Source organism: Anser cygnoides, chromosome 1, assembly GCF_040182565.1.
Source record: "Anser cygnoides isolate HZ-2024a breed goose chromosome 1, Taihu_goose_T2T_genome, whole genome shotgun sequence".
In the NCBI taxonomy this organism is placed as follows: domain Eukaryota; kingdom Metazoa; phylum Chordata; class Aves; order Anseriformes; family Anatidae; genus Anser; species Anser cygnoides.
The window spans coordinates 89,921,217-89,937,185 of NC_089873.1; the positions used below are offsets into that span (position 1 = coordinate 89,921,217).

The following is a 15,969-nucleotide window of genomic DNA, read 5'->3' on the forward strand; positions in this document are numbered from 1 at the left end:
GCTAAGTAATAAGCAAACAGAATGTCTTGCCACACGACACACCTTTCCCTTGCTGAAGAAAGGAAAGGAATTTCTTCTTCCACAGCCTTCCAATATCGTGCTTCAAGATACAGGGGTCTTAACAGACATGCAATTACAATAGTTGTACAAATTCTCTAACAAGATAGAGGAAGAATCCTTTTTCACTCCCATGCAAAAATGGCTTAAAGACTTCAACTCAACTTTTCCAAATACCACCAGCTGTGGCAAACAGCAACACCAATAAGAGAAAACTGCTTTGGGGAAAGGGAGGACTGCACTTTCCACAGCTGATGTCCTAACTTCTGTGCTTCTACATCATGTCCATAACAAGGATCTCATGGAAGTCAGAAAGCCACACTATGCATTCCAGAAAACAGGATAACTGTTCCAGAATAAACTCTGTAGTGCCATGCTCTGCATGGAGCAAACAATAAAGAACGTGGATGTTGCTCAGTACTTTACTTGTGGGCACCCCTAGCAGAGATGCTAATCTGCAGCAGCAGTAACCTTAGATGCTTTCAAGTACCCCCAGCTACCATCTTCAAGAAGTTAACCACTTGTTAGATCACAAATGGAAGCTCCTATCACACAAGCACCCTGATGAGTTTGCTTGCCTTCACAGGATGTACAAGATTTTCTGTGGTTCCAAACAGTGATCCACCATGAAGTACATACAGCTTCAATGAAGCACAGCCTCTTCCTTTAGTGATGATTTATTATGTGATTTTCCTTCTACAGCTCAGTCAGGTTTTTCGACCATGGCTGTGCAGCCAAGATCTCCTACTGGAATCTATTTCATACAACTTTCAGTGTTTGTGCTGTTCAACCTAACAGAGAAAGTCAATTACAAAGCAGATTTAAGCAGCATGAGGAGAAAAGAGTGGAGTCAGGGCACATGCAATCGAGCTACACTGAAAATTTTCCTGAAGAGAGAAATCAGATCCTGAAATTCACCCTCAGGTGCTACATGCAAGTCACAAACAACAGAGCAGTTATGGTGAGATATGATTCCCTCATTTGGTCTCTGCATACTCTTAAAAAAAAAAGTTACTGCCAGGTCACTTCCTTCCCCTTCTCCCCCTTCATTAGGGCTTTATACAGCATATTCACTGATATTACACAGCCCATCTTCTACACTTAAAAGTGAAACCATGTTTTGAAACATATATCACTGGGTCTACAACACGGAAGCATTCTGACTGCCCAGCATGCAACATGTCTGCAATATTTTCAGGACTTCATAAAGTCGATAAAAAAGGGGATTTGACAATTTGTAGGATCTGTTCTTCCATACTTGAACAAGAGTTTGAACCTCCAGAGATGTCTACCTACCACTGCCTCTTTTTTACTGCAGAAAGTTAAGAAATGAATACCAATGTGCAGAAGTGTCAATGAAACAAAGCAATACGATTGAGGAGCTTCTCACATGTTAAACTTCTAAGTTCTGTCTGTTTACACACCTACTGCACAAGGAGCACCTCATTGCATATGCCATTCTCCCACTTCAAACTACAAACAGAAAGACAGGGGAAAAAAAAAAGCAAAAAAAAAAAAACAGCTCACTGATGTGTGCATCCTAAAATACTGCTCTGAACACCCTAAAGAGAAGTCTGTATATAACTTCAGACATTAATTCCCTGCTGTGGAAATTCACAAGAATTAGAGATACTATACATCCTTTCCCACTGAAGCCCATAAGAAGCAGCATTTTGACTACTGACTGGGTTTCCCCCTTTATTGTTCATTTCTGGGGGCTGAGGAAGTGGGGAAGCCTCACAGGCTTTCATTAGTCACAAACTTTTTTTTTCAAATCACTTTGGATTTGGAATCCCCTTGCTTCTGGTTCAAATCTCAATTTCACACCTACAAAGATTTCAAGTTTATAATTTAGATTCTATTCATTGTATACCAACAAGAAAAAATAGCTATTGTATATTCCTTTTATAACATATGTGATAACTGTCAATATTAAATTGGACCATGGATTAATTAAGTGGAACAGCATTACCACAATATATCAATATCTATGCCTTTTATGTCTAATACAAATTTCATGGTTCAGTAAGAGATTTGTTTAAATACAGGAGACACACAACACCAGACTACTCAGAAAAAGCAACAGCCATAAAGTCAATTTAACTGTATTTCAAGGCACCAACCTTTAAAATCTCAGATTTACCTACAAGAATTCAGCAATTCATATTTAATAATGTGATGCTAATAAAAATCAACATAATAAATGTAATTGTTAGTGAAAGAGGCAAATAAATAGATTTGACATTTAATTCTCCCATTTAAATTTCTATAAATATATACGGAAAATAATATGACCGCCATCTTAACTCATAAGCGCAACACAAAACATAGCATGCATATGCTGTCTAGAGTATTAACAGCAGGGTTCTAGTTGCTGATCTTGTTATAGGAATGGATGTATTATCATAACAAGGTATGTTCTCATATACAGAACAGCTAGAAAGTGGATACGTACAGAAGATTGCAACTATAGGTTCAAGAACACATTCAATACTTAAATGTTTATCAGTTTTCAAACCATCTTTCTACAGCTTCTGCAGATTTTCTTAAGCCATATGTGGCTCAGTTCCAGCCTACTGCTTTTAGAGCGAGATTCGTCAGTAACCCTAATGTACAGTCATTATCTGAACAGACCCCTGACAGTTGTGCAGCACAGATGGAGTCTGCTAGCTACACACAGTTCTCAGCAGAGCCAGCCCCCTAAAACTCTCAGCAGCTAAATCCAGAACATCCCTCAGAGCTGCCAGGTGGTTTTGTTCTCAACCAACTTCTGAGACAGTGCAGCATGCTAACAACATCCTCTGCTGCTTTAAGTTTTCCCCTCCACATCTGTTCCCAAAGGGGGTGGTTGACTACTCAGTGCACCATGCAACCACCTATGGCTCCGACTGGAGATCTTTACACAAGTCGAAAGAGTGAAGGGCAACCATTAAGTACATCCAACTCCTCTGAAGTCTAGTACACAATTCAGGTATTTAGGATTTTCCGCACTTGAACTTAAATGAAGGTTTTTAGGGGGTATCAGAAAGCAAGAGACATAATTTAGACCCAAAGCAATGAAAATGCAGACATTTAAGAGCAAACTAAGCTAATGACTTGCATAAGCCACAGTGACATCATTCTCTAGAGAACACCTGTCATGGGTTAAACTCAGCAGGCAGCCAAGCCCCACACAGCCACTCACTCACTCCAACCAATGGGATAAGTGAAGACAATCAAAAGGCAAATTTTAGAAAACTCATGCGTTGAGATAAAAACAGTTTAATAAATTAAAAAAGTGGGAAACAAGAAAAAAGAAAAACAAGTCACGTACAATGCAGTTGTGCACCACCAGCTGACTGATGCCCAACCAGTTCCCAGGCCAAAGCAGGCCTAGTAACCTTCTCCCTGTATTTATTGTCGAGCACAAGGTCATACGGTATGGAGCACCCCTGTGGTCAGTGGGAGGCAGCTGTCCTGGTGGCATTGCCTCCCAGCTTCTTCTGCACCCACCCCATTCTCCTTGGTAGCAGAACAGTGTAAGGAAAGACCTTAATGCTGTGTAAGCACTGCTCAGTAGCAATTAAAACACTGGTGCGTTAACAACACTGTTTTCATCATGAATCCAAAATATAGCACCGTACAAGTTTTTATAAAGAAAGTTAACTTCATCCCAGCCAAAAAACAACACACCATCACAGATAAGCAAACAGAAGCCAACATTCATGTCACCTGGTAAGAACAGGGCTTTAGCTGGCATAATTTAGCAGTAAATTGAAATGTACAGCCTGCTCTAAAAGCTGGATGAGAGTTCATGTCTGGAGCACCTCTACAACCATTTGCTTTTCTTGTGTTCCTCTAAATTCTTGACATAACCTGCCTGTAATCCTAATCCATTCCAACAGGTACCCTTAAGACTCAACCACCATATTCCTTCTGCGCCAGATACCTGTAGCCAGACACCAGTTCCCTCAAGACTGATATCACACAGCCATGGAACAGCTTCCTTGTGCTCAACATAAACAGTGAAAGCCCATGCAGTACACATACTTCATTAACCTTCCCAAGCAGAGCACACACCTGACCCATGTTGGATGCATCTTTGCTCTTACCTTGGCTCCCACACTGTTCTGTCTCTCTCCAGTTCTGGAAGGAGAGTCATTATCTGTATCTCTCTGCTTCTGAGGTGGACTCAGCTCTCTTCCCAGACATGTTCCTTCCCAGTCACAACTCCAGTGAGCCTTTTTTTCCTGTTTAAAAAGTGTGGGGCAGCACCTGGTATCAATCGGCTGTCATTTAGGCAGACCTGGTCCATCAATTTTGGTAAGATACTTCATGTTGCATAAATCTGAAACCAAGTAGAGGAGAGAATTAGTACATATTTGCAGTACCTTACCCGATATAAAAATATAAAACATCTGATGTCACCTTGAGCAAGATGAATACATAGTTTCTCAGTAAGTTTTAGATATTATTTTTGTATTGGCATTAAAGGAAAAAAAAAAAACATTTGAGAACTCTAGAGATCCCTGGATTTTCAGATGGTGCAAGTGGAATCAGAACCCTTTCTTTTTCCTATGCTCCAAAACACACCCTCAAATTAAAAAAAAAAATGGTTAACTGAAGTCAGCATGCACCAGGGACAGACTTGTCTCCATCCTTTAGAAGACAACTCTGCAATTAATGGGAAGAAAAGAGTCTGTCTGCCTTGGATATCAACTCATTTGCCACTAGGAACAAAAGGTAGTCAGGCTCCCTTGTGACACTCCTTAACTCCTAACATTGCTAAAGGCGGAAAGGTTTAGGAAGATACAAAAGGGAACATAAACAAAAGTAAAAAGCAGTTGAACAGTGAAAGGCAGAACATCTTAAGGAATTATAATTTCTGGAGATGCAGTAATGCTTTGTAAATACCCTACCGCTTTATCTATGTCTTTTTGACAACAGAGAAGCAAAACAGTGCAATGGTGGGGTTACATTAGTATCACCATTGATAAATCTCTCTACTCTGAGCAAAGCACATACCCTTAGAGTTTCAGCCATATAAGCCCTGAAGCAACACAGATAAGATTGAGCCAAACTTTGTCATATGATATTTTTTTCTTAAGTAAAAACATAGCTTGTAGACTTACTCAATTAGAGGGAAATAAGAGGATGAAGGGAGAGGCTCCTGCTTTGATAGGTACAAACAGAACAAAGGGTAGGAATTCTGCCTGCTGCCTTTTTCACCCATCACAATTTTTATTCTCACCCAGAAGTGCTTGTGTCTGCACTTGGAGGGGCTGGATGGGATGCGAGGTCAGCTTCAGAGTGTAAGAAATGTTACGCTAAACAAATATAAATCTCCAACACAGGATCTCATAATAACACTGAAGGGAAGAAAGTTGCTTGAAGACTTCTTAAATGTTTGAAGAAGTTTACTCTATGTGTATGTTAAATTCAGAGCAATAGTGTGGAAAGATGACTACATTCTTACGGTTAAAGCTTTTTTGTCTGGTGCATGTAGGATATAAGATGTCAGCTCTCCAGAAGAACATCAGGAACTCCCTCTATTCAAACTTCTACATGGTCAAAAGCTTGCCAAAGTTCCTATAAATACTGTGTTTGTGCAGGAGTCACCAGTTAGCTCAAATGAGATAGCTGATGATCAGTCCAGGTGGAATTAAAGGAGGCTAATGGAAAGGTCTAGACAAGAGCAGAGCACCACCCAGCAGGTAGAAAGAAGTCAGCAACACAGGGAAATAAGAAGGCTAAGGCTGAAATGCCTAACCCATCCTAATGCAATGATTCTCAGTAACAACAGTCACACTGAACTCATTTTTAGAAATTTTACTAAAGTTAAAAGAAATCTTAGGAAATCCAACAGAAAAGTAGAGTCAACCACATCTTTTAACACCCATTTTCTACTGACTTGAAATAAAGAAAGGGAGAAAAAAAAAAATCCTTGTCTTTCCTTCAGAGAATAGTATCTCTGAATGAAAACAGCCACGAAGCAGTCAGTTGTCTGCCTGACTGCTGTTATTTGGGGGTTGATCTGATACAGACGCCCCCGTTTGGCTGGTAGCTGCACTGAACTGGGGCTTCAGCCAGACATCCATGAAACACACACTGTTCTTGAAGCCATTTTAAATACACAGCTGTCTTACTTCCCATGTCTGTTAACCAGGTGGCAGAGGATCTAACCCGAGGGTACTGTGCACGTGTGAGGAGATGTTGTATTTTGCTTAGAAAGAGTTGCTCTCTCTCTCCAGACACAGGAAACCACAAGATTTTGGACCTTTACCTCCAGCTTGAGGACTCCAAGAAAGTTTCAGGCCAGAAGCCATGTATCGCAGTCCCTGCTGAGGGCTGCAGATGCTGGATTTAAGGCTGCCTCACGTCACCACAACAGCCATTAACAGTTGTGAGTGAAGTTGGTGTGGAAGAGTGATTTAATGTGCTTACTTCCAAAATCATAGTGAAATGTGGGGTACTGGAAATCTTGCTAGCCCCCCTGACTCTACTACAGTATGCCCAATTACTTGGTATATCTGGAAAAAAATAAGTGTCCATATCTACATTGATACAGCTCACAGGGCTGATTTCCTCCTTTTTACTACCATTTACACCTCTTCATAGTAACTGTATCGTGGACAGCCACGTGATTTGCAGTTTTTATATGCAACTATAAATCAGATTGCATTTACTACTGGGAACGAGAAAGGCAGAGGAGAAGCAAGCACTCAGATATAAAAGAAGTCATCCATTTTAATAATAAAGGCAATTACACCAAATTTTCTAAGAACAACAATATATAGCACCTTCTGTTCAGGTACTCTATTGACTTACATCCTGCCTAATGGGTACTGCAAATACTTTGCTTAGTGGAGTATGCCCCCACAGCATCTGATATTTCTGCATTCATCTTATTCCCATTTCATTAAGATGACTGCCTAATCTGCCTCTTGTAATAATGGCAGCACATCACACATGACATGGAAGACCAGTCTTTGAAATGAAAATAAGGCTGCAGGATATTTGTTAGCTTCCACTTACCCTTCCTGCACGTAAAGACAATGTAAGGTTAGTTCAATGTAGATAGGAACTTTTGAAATGCTTAATAATTTGTTGGAACTTCCTTGTTGGAAATTTCTCATTTTCTAGCAATAAATAATAAATGATTTTTAATTGAGCACGTGCCTAGAGCAAATTAAATGTTTTAAATATTTGTAAGAAATACTTTAAGGGTATGCCTTGTTATTAATGAAGACAAAGAAAAACAGTACTGTGCAAAAGCTGTGTATTTATTCTCAGTAAAAGCAGAGCTTTGAGGATGGTATCATCTTCTACTCAAATTGCCTCAGTGTTTTTGACAGAAAAACATGAATGATGGCATCAACGCTAATATCACATGTTAGTCATCCTCTGGATACAGCTTGCAGGATTACTCAGACTACTTGCATTTCTTGCACCTGTTTTAATGTCCACTGAAAGAAATTATCCTCCAAGTGATTTCAGTGGGCTTGGGATCAGGCTTTAAATCTTTATCTCCATTAAGACAACACGTGTGGGAAGCAAGCTGGTCTGACATATTTATTTCAGTGACATGGACCACACTCCCAGAGACAGTGGGCTGCACTTGCCAAGTCAATTCCGCACCGTGTCCCGTACGACCAACAGAGAATAAAGACTGATGATCCTTGCCAGCTTGGGCCCAATTTAAATGGATGGCCTAGAGCTGACAGGCTCTGCACCCATTACCATATTTCACGGTCAGTGCAGAGAAATGGTTATACACGCGTGTGAAAGTAAATGAATTTAATTTGATGAAGACACCTTCTTACCCCCTGCTGATGTTGATTCCTTCAACTATGCGGAAAGAAATCTGTTGCCTGCTGATGAAAGATAATACATAAAGCAATAGAAGAAAGGAAAAAAAATCCCATTGGCATAAACTCTCAACTCACTGCATGGTGCTTTACGGTCACAAATCCTATTAGCGTTAATCAAAGTAAGATGATGGGCTTTCTAACATGTTTGGTCTGGCAGATAGAACCTGCCCAAACCTGAGAATTGGAAATTCACAGTGCAGGGAGGGGGAAGGAGGGTGGGTGAAGACCTCCCCTATCTACCAAAATACCAATCCACACAGTATAATGTGGAAATACCAGAGAGCTCATTTCCTATTCTGACTTCTCTAAAGCACTGCACACTAATAAGCAGCTGTCACAAAGGTGGGTAGAGAAATAAAATCCCAACAGTCAGGCTGAACTGATACAGTCCATTACCTATTGAATCATGCCCACACAGGTCTCTCAATTGAATGATTACAGCAATACCAATGGGCTGTGCACTGCAGTGTTGTATTACAGCTCTGGTTCATAAAATTTTACAATGTATAAGTAAAAAATTAAATGCTACTGAAGACATAAGCATTTCTCTTTCACACACGCACCAGACAAATCCAACAACGACTGAGGTTTAAAATTCATACGTGATGAAGTTCTAGGAAACTGGCCAAAATCTAATACAATACAGCCACAGGGATCTCCTAAAAAGACATCCAGCAAAACTCTTGCTTTTGAGTATTTGCAGCTGATAATACAATTATGTGGTTATCACTGAGATGTTGTTTATCCTTATTCTTTATTTTGGAAATAGTTCAATGAGCTTATAGGCAGATGAGCCAGAACCAAAATACATGCTTGCTGGCCTGTATTTTGATGCAATCAACATGATAAAGAATATTCCAGCCAGAGCTGCATAAATGGAAAACTACACAATATACCTAATTCTGAGCACATACAAAATCTAAATGCCTCCCTTATTGACACAGGATATCTTTTCTTAAAAACACACTTCTGTTCAAATAATATCATTGATTACTTTTGTTAGAGCTGGTCAAACAGTATCTCCAAATACTGACTCTAGTAAATTTGGGCGTGCTTTTGTGTGGTGAAATATTCACAAACTATCCCTATTATTTGGGAATGTTCTTGGTATTACGTGAAGAAAATGTCAAGCAAACAGTCTTACCTGTGACTATGCAGAAGGTATCGTGTACTGGTATTTGCTAGTTGACACTCAAGCCTCAAAATTACTTATATGATTAATTTGCCCGCTAAAATGAGTACATCACACGAAAATACACAGGCTTGTTCAAATTGCTCTCTTTACTCTTGAGGCTTGTTTTGAAAAAAAATCAAGCATGGTCAAATAATATTGCATCTCTACCACTGTTGAGGTATTTATGCTTTCCTACCCTTGGGCAGCAACACTAGACCAGTCTTGTCAAATGAACTTGAGCAAATACCCCTATTTGCTCATCACTGCAAATCCAAGATCAGATTTCCTGCTGGTCTGAGTGTGCTTAATCTAACTATTTTCACTCATTTATAACAGCAGATACTTTGGACTGTGGCATACACAAAAAGACATAAATGCACTCTTAAAACTGATTTCTGGGAGTGTTCCTGTTGAGAACTTTTGACAATGTTGAGAACCCACTGAAATATCTGAAATTGATGAGATTTAAGCACCTACTTTAATCAACCGAACCTTTGAACAACAAGGAATTCATTGATACCTTTTGCCAAACAGGATGTTAAATACATAGAATAATAATAACATTTGAGCCTTACACCAGTAAGAAACAGAGATATCAACCAATTAATTTCCAGTTGTTGTATCTAGATAAATACAAAATGTGCTTGGCAATGAGAAATCATACTCCTGAAAATTAAACAAGCATCTACTCTTATATCTATCCTGTTGCTAGGTTGTAATACCTGGACATGCATTTAACGACTGAATTATGATCAAACATTTCCCAACTGCCACAAAGCTTAGCAGTAGACAGATCAGTTCTCACTTCACCTAGATACAACTGGATTAATAAACTTGGACAAGTGTATTTGAAAGCTAAAGTCTGCACAAACATCAGAATATATTGCAAACAACCAAGATTCACTCTTGCGAAGAGGCAAACTCTGGAGCCACAACATTAGCGTGTCAGCTTCCAACTGTGGAAACCTCTGAACACTTTGGATGCAGTCACTACACACACACAAGCAAGTATCCACTCCAAAATAAGTTGAGTTGTTCTCCACTCATAGACCACATGCATTTATTACTAGTGTCTTCTGAGTACATTACCCATATGTCCTTATGTAATTTCTCTGCCTGAATGGGCTTATACCAATTAAGAAGCGTTATTGATATAATTCTGCTTGAACTGGTATCAGTCGTCAAAATTTGGCATTAACTTACGTTAACTATGTATGAATGTCAGGCTGTAATTGTTTAGAAACTGTTTCCAAAACTATCTCACATTTTAAAAAATTAAAAGCTGCAGCTATTTACAACAGAGCTGTTTCTTTCTGCTTTTGTAACTCTGCATTTAAAATTCGTCAATGGTACACACAGCGAACAAAGAAGAAAGTACAAACCTTGATGAATAAATAAGACAGTGCTCTATCAAGTTAAGATAATATGCCACTCAATACAGCAGTTACCGATTAAATAACTTAAACAAAAAGCCCCAGACCTTATATGCATAATGGATGCAAAGAATCCAGGAAATCTGATTAGCATTTTCTGGGCCTTTAGAGGTTTGGAGGCCTCTATTATATAAAGATCCGTTTCACTGGCCAGGTATACTGCCACTTGTTTTCAAAATTGTCTGTTCAAATTTCAGCCTTAAAAATACTCACAAAAGTCAAGATTACAGCACTGGGAGAAGATAGAGAGAAAGAGAATAAACTATGTAGGGACTCTTGAAAGCACTTGTGATGGGACATTGAAACAGCACAAGTTTTGAGGCCACAGAAACTGTCTCATACTGTGAATTGCCCAGAGAAAACTGCACCATTTTAAAAACAAAAGCTAGGTTTCTTTACAATATCACCTAGAATATTTAGCTTTTTTATTGTGGCTTATGAAAGACAATATCCCATTTCCATGATGTTCTCAGGAAACTCCTGCCCTTCCCATGCTCAGTATCTCCTCCAGGGACAGACCAGCCTGTCTGTGCTCCAGGGAATGCCATCTGACCTGGCAAGGTAAAGCCCTAGTGCAGACAAATTAGACGCTGTTACAGTACCAGCGTTTGTTTTCTTAAGAAAGGCTTTGATAAAACACACTTATGTTTCTGTAATTAAGTTGTTTTCCCTCCTTTTGATTACTAAAGGGCTGGTCATATGAAAAGAAAGCAACGCAATAGGTTCCAGCGTGCTCTTCTGGCACAAATTGTCCTGCTCAGAAAGGAAAAAAGCACTTTTGAAACATGCTGACAGTTATTTGATAGGACTGTTCATGTAAGTGTAGAAACAACACTGAACAGCTGCATTTCCAGAGAAACCCCTGCAAGGAGTGTTCTACTGCTAATTAACTTTATCAGCAGTGACTTTATTTTCTTCCAGATCACAGATAACAAAAGTTGGCAAAGGAGAAAGATTGGGAATAGATAGTGAGAAGGTGAAGACAGTGATTCACAGCAACTGAGATAGCTTTGTAAACCGGGACACAACCAAGGGGTCTGTACAGCAGAACGTCAGGTTAAATATCAGGGTACTAAGAGAAGGCACTTCAAGAATGCCTATAGCTTAGAAGACTCATGCACACTACACTTCTACAGCTTGTGGAGGAAGATGCTTCCACAGAGGATTCAAAATAACTTCAGACATTTTCATTCTCCTTCTGGCACAATCCCAGTTTCCCTCTTCCTTTTTCTTACAGTGGAAGAATAGGGAGATAAGCTGGTGTCAGCTTTCCCAAGTACCTAAGTTCCTAAGAGAGCAAAGACCAAAGAGAGTCTGGAAAACTCCAAGAGCAATAGTGCATCTGAAGATCTGTATCCATCTCTGCCTGTTAATCCTTAACATGGCAGCTGGGAAGTAATGAGAGTGGTAGGCATCCACTCTAAAGAAAGTGGGCTTTCACGGTAGCAAACAAACAGTTTTGCTTAACAGCTTAGTCATGCACTGCAATGAGTACATACAAAAGTGCTATAAAATAGTAAACACGTATATTACCATGATGGATAGGAGCTGTCCAAATTATGATTCTCTGTGTGCAGAATGAAAATAAGAACATGCATAATTAAGTGAGGTGGAAAGACCATTATGAAGAAACTCTTATAGGAAAGCTATGTTTTTTCTAAAAATTCTCATCTGGTTTACCCAAGTTCAGCAACAATATTTTAAGGAGTGCTTGTCGTCTACAGAGGCCTCTCTTTTACTATCTTCATTTATAATATAAAATACCTTAATATAAGGTGATCAGTAAGATAGTTTATTTATATTGAAATAGGATTGCACTAAAGGTAAAAGTTATATTCATTGCCTATGTAGCTGTGAGGCTGTTTCTTCTGACCTTTTAGCTACAGAAAACCTTGACTCATCTGTCTCTGATCTCCAAAATTTCCTTCTCCGTAACTTCTGCTCAGCTTGCCTAAAGCTAAACTGAACTATGCTCCCTGTTACTTATATATGGCTAAAACGGTTAGTCATGTTTGCATTCTATACTTGATGGTTCTCATTCACTGCTTGCTATATAATCTTCTATATACAAGCCTTCTGAAAGAGTTGGGATTAAATAGTAGGTCAACTGGCTCCAAGACTTCAAGGCAGGTAATGAAAATTTGGAGGAGGTTCTGAGAGCCATAAAAAGAAACATATATTAAAAAGACGAGATTAGAGTAATACAATTTATTTTGCTTTTCAATGAGAAAGTTAAAAGCAGATGAATGTGGTAACTTTTATGTTACTATTATCTAATCTGATGGCACAGTCCTCTTCAGTCTAAAAGACAAAAGGATGAACAATGTTCAAGGCTTCAAGTTCAAACTAGATAAGCATAGATGAGAAATAAGGCTCAAATCTCAAGCTGCAAGCACAATCAATCACAACAAATTACTGTTTAAAGCAGTTTCTCTTTCTTTGCAAAACTTTGAATCAATATCAGGTTTTTCCTTTCTTTTTTTTCGGTTGGGGGGGGGGGGTGTGGGGGGGTGGGAATGGGGTTGTTCTTTTTTTTTGTTGTTGTTGTCGTCCTAGTTTTAAAGGTCACCTAATTTAGCCAAGTTACTATGCTCAAAAGCAGGCCACAAGACTTCTGCAGCACAGTTACTAAGCTACACACAAAGTCAGACCTGCTGGTTCGGGGAGGACATTTGGGCCTTAACATTTACAAACAAACCAATCCACAGGCTGTATATTTTTCTCATGATGGTCTAAACTAAGAAAGATCTAAGCCACACCAGGTAATTTGCATACATTTGGTGAAGAAAGTCCCCGCTTCAAACAACATACAGTCTCCAAAAATGTTTCATGTTGTAGGGAGGTAAATATGCAAAGAAGCGAGACAACTTTGACCAAGGTTAGTCCCAGCTTTCCCAAGATGCAGTCTGTTCCATAATATGGACCAACTCACTGTTAACACTGGTGTCATATTAACTCTTCTTTTATCAGAACTAATCAGACAACCTTAGGTTGATTCAGTCGACCACAAAGCTGTGCAAGGACAACAGAACCTTCAATGGCCCTTTTGTATCAAAGCCTTACCTATACGTCAAAGAAAAAAGAAACCATCGCATACAGCACACACATGGAAAGAATTCCCTTCATCTCAGATTCCTGGTTGCTATGCTAGTAGATGAAGCGTTTCCAAAGTGCTCACACTGCAACAGCTATCATTTTCAGACATGAAATTCTTCTTCCAGAAGAATTTATATGACAATGATGAAGAAAGCTACATGCATCCACTTAACTCACTGGACAATTAGAAATACAAAACAAAACACTCACACCTTTTAAGAAAGCCCTAGAATTCTTAAGTCTCAGTTTGGAAAACCCAAGGTCCAATATTTTAAGAAGCAGAACTAATTTAGCAAAGTATTCATTTAGGATACTTTGCATTTACAATGTCAAAAGTCGTATCTCCACCCTTTTGTGAGAACTAAAATTGTCTGCAAATACCATTTGGGATAGACCAATTGCACTGGGATGTCCCAGGTCAGTGGATCGATCATCCTCTGGGCCAACAGCCTACATATTTCTTTCCCTACTGTTTTGAGTCAACAGTAGAAATTAATGATGTATTTCTCTTCCAAAACATTTATTTTCACAGTCAGGGAAATAAGATTTGTGGCGCCAAAGGCCCAATAGCACAGTATATATATATTTATATGTTCCTGTAATTATATTTATACTATACCTGAGGGATTCAACTCAACACATAAATCTTGTTATGTTCTATGCTATGCAAATAAACATACTACGGTAGAAATAAATAATTTGCCCCACTCCGGAATCCTTTTCTCCAAAATCAGGAAATTGTGCTATCAAAACCAGTGGTCTGTCAGCTAGCAATGGTCAAGTCCCACCGAACAGTGCCAAGGTGTAGCTTCCCACTAGTTGGATGCCATAGCATAGTGCAGGAGGAAAGAATAGGGAAATGGGGGGAAGTGCGTGGGGGAGAACAAACAAAATCAAACCAAAAAAAAAAAACCACATTCAATGTGCTTTGTGTATACTTACAGCAGTACTCCACTGGGACAAGCACTGGGAATTGCCTACGTTGTATGTTTTGGCTTAAGAGCCCCAAAGCTGACTCTGCTTTGGCTGTTTTTCCTCCATTGCACAGTGCAAATACATTGCTGATCCAGAAGGGTGAGGACATACAGCATCGTATCTGTAAATAAACAAAGGAGGGGTAAAACAAGGCAGTTTACCTAGGTTTGGGGGCAAACAGGTCTTGAAGTGCTGATTTTTGCCACACATTATTAACCAGCAAGGCAACTCTCGATTTATAAATATATAATCGTGAGAAGAACTAACCCTGAGCTTAATTCCATTTACTTTCTTTAATGTCACTACTTTGATGGCATCCCACATTATTTAACTGCATTTATACTCACAACAGCCTTGCAAATGGTAAAGCACTATTATCGGTTTGACAAGCGGGGATCTGAAGCACACAGAAACTGAATGACCTATCCAAGGTCATAGGGAAGTGTTTCAACAAAAGCACTAAATCCCAGATTTGCTGAGTCCTTTGACAGCACGACCTGATAGGACTGTCTGCCTATGTTGTCTCCTCACTGGTACTCAGTATTTGCCTTGTAATTGTCTTAAACTATTCCTTTGTAGTCTCAAAAGAAATTAGACACGAGAAAAATCAAAAAAACTAGGAAAAAGAATTTGACCTCAGAGATGTTCTATATAGGACTCTAAATAAAAAAAAAAAAAAAGAAAAAATCACTTCTGTACTTCATAGGGGCAGGATTTTCTTGTTTCAAAAATATATTCTTCCCGATGACAGCAATGCAGCATAAAAAAAGAGATAAAACACAGTATGCCTCACATACTGGAGAGAAAGGATTTTCTCCTTTTCCTTTTTCTCTTTACGCATATTTCATCTTCCCTCTCCTTGCTTTTCTTCTTCCTTTCATTAAGGCAGATAAGCAAAGTTAGAGACACCTGTTTTCCAGTTAATTGCAAGTAAAGGTATTTTTACTATTTCTCTAAGAATGATGCAGCTCAGACTAAAAAAATATTTCATGTTCAAATAGTTAAGTCTGGCTCTAAAGCTGCTGAGATGCACCTTGCTCAGAGCTAGCCCATCTTCAGAAGGATCTCTGTTCACAAAGTAGTATGGATTCAAAGGAGGATGCTGGCAGATACCAGAGTTATACATTTTAAGAGAAATCATGTGAATAGCAAAGAAGGTAATTGAAAAGGTAACCAGGTATGTGTCTCAAGGAAGGCAAACACAGGCAGAAGTAAGTTAATTTACTGAAAGGTCAGAACAGAATCAGACTCGTGTTCTCCCAGTGCAAGCACAAGGAGAGCAGATATGGGGAGAAACGGACAACGCCAAGTAAATAATCCACACAGTAACTGCCATAAAGAACTGGCAACTTGTACAAAACTGGGTGCAAAGGGAGTAAGGGGG

At 39.1% G+C, this 15,969-nt stretch overlaps 1 long non-coding RNA gene across 1 annotated transcript in view; it reads right to left on the minus strand.

Annotated features, from left to right (window-relative positions):
* LOC106039525 (uncharacterized) overlaps window positions 1-15,969 on the minus strand; it is a 48,744-nt gene that overhangs the window by 11,506 nt on the left and 21,269 nt on the right. The window contains exons 2-3 of the long non-coding RNA XR_010833433.1: window positions 14,553-14,706; window positions 4,149-4,384 (exon numbers count right to left, since the gene is read on the minus strand). This is a non-coding gene — a long non-coding RNA (uncharacterized lncRNA). The remainder of the gene's footprint in view (window positions 1-4,148; window positions 4,385-14,552; window positions 14,707-15,969) is intronic.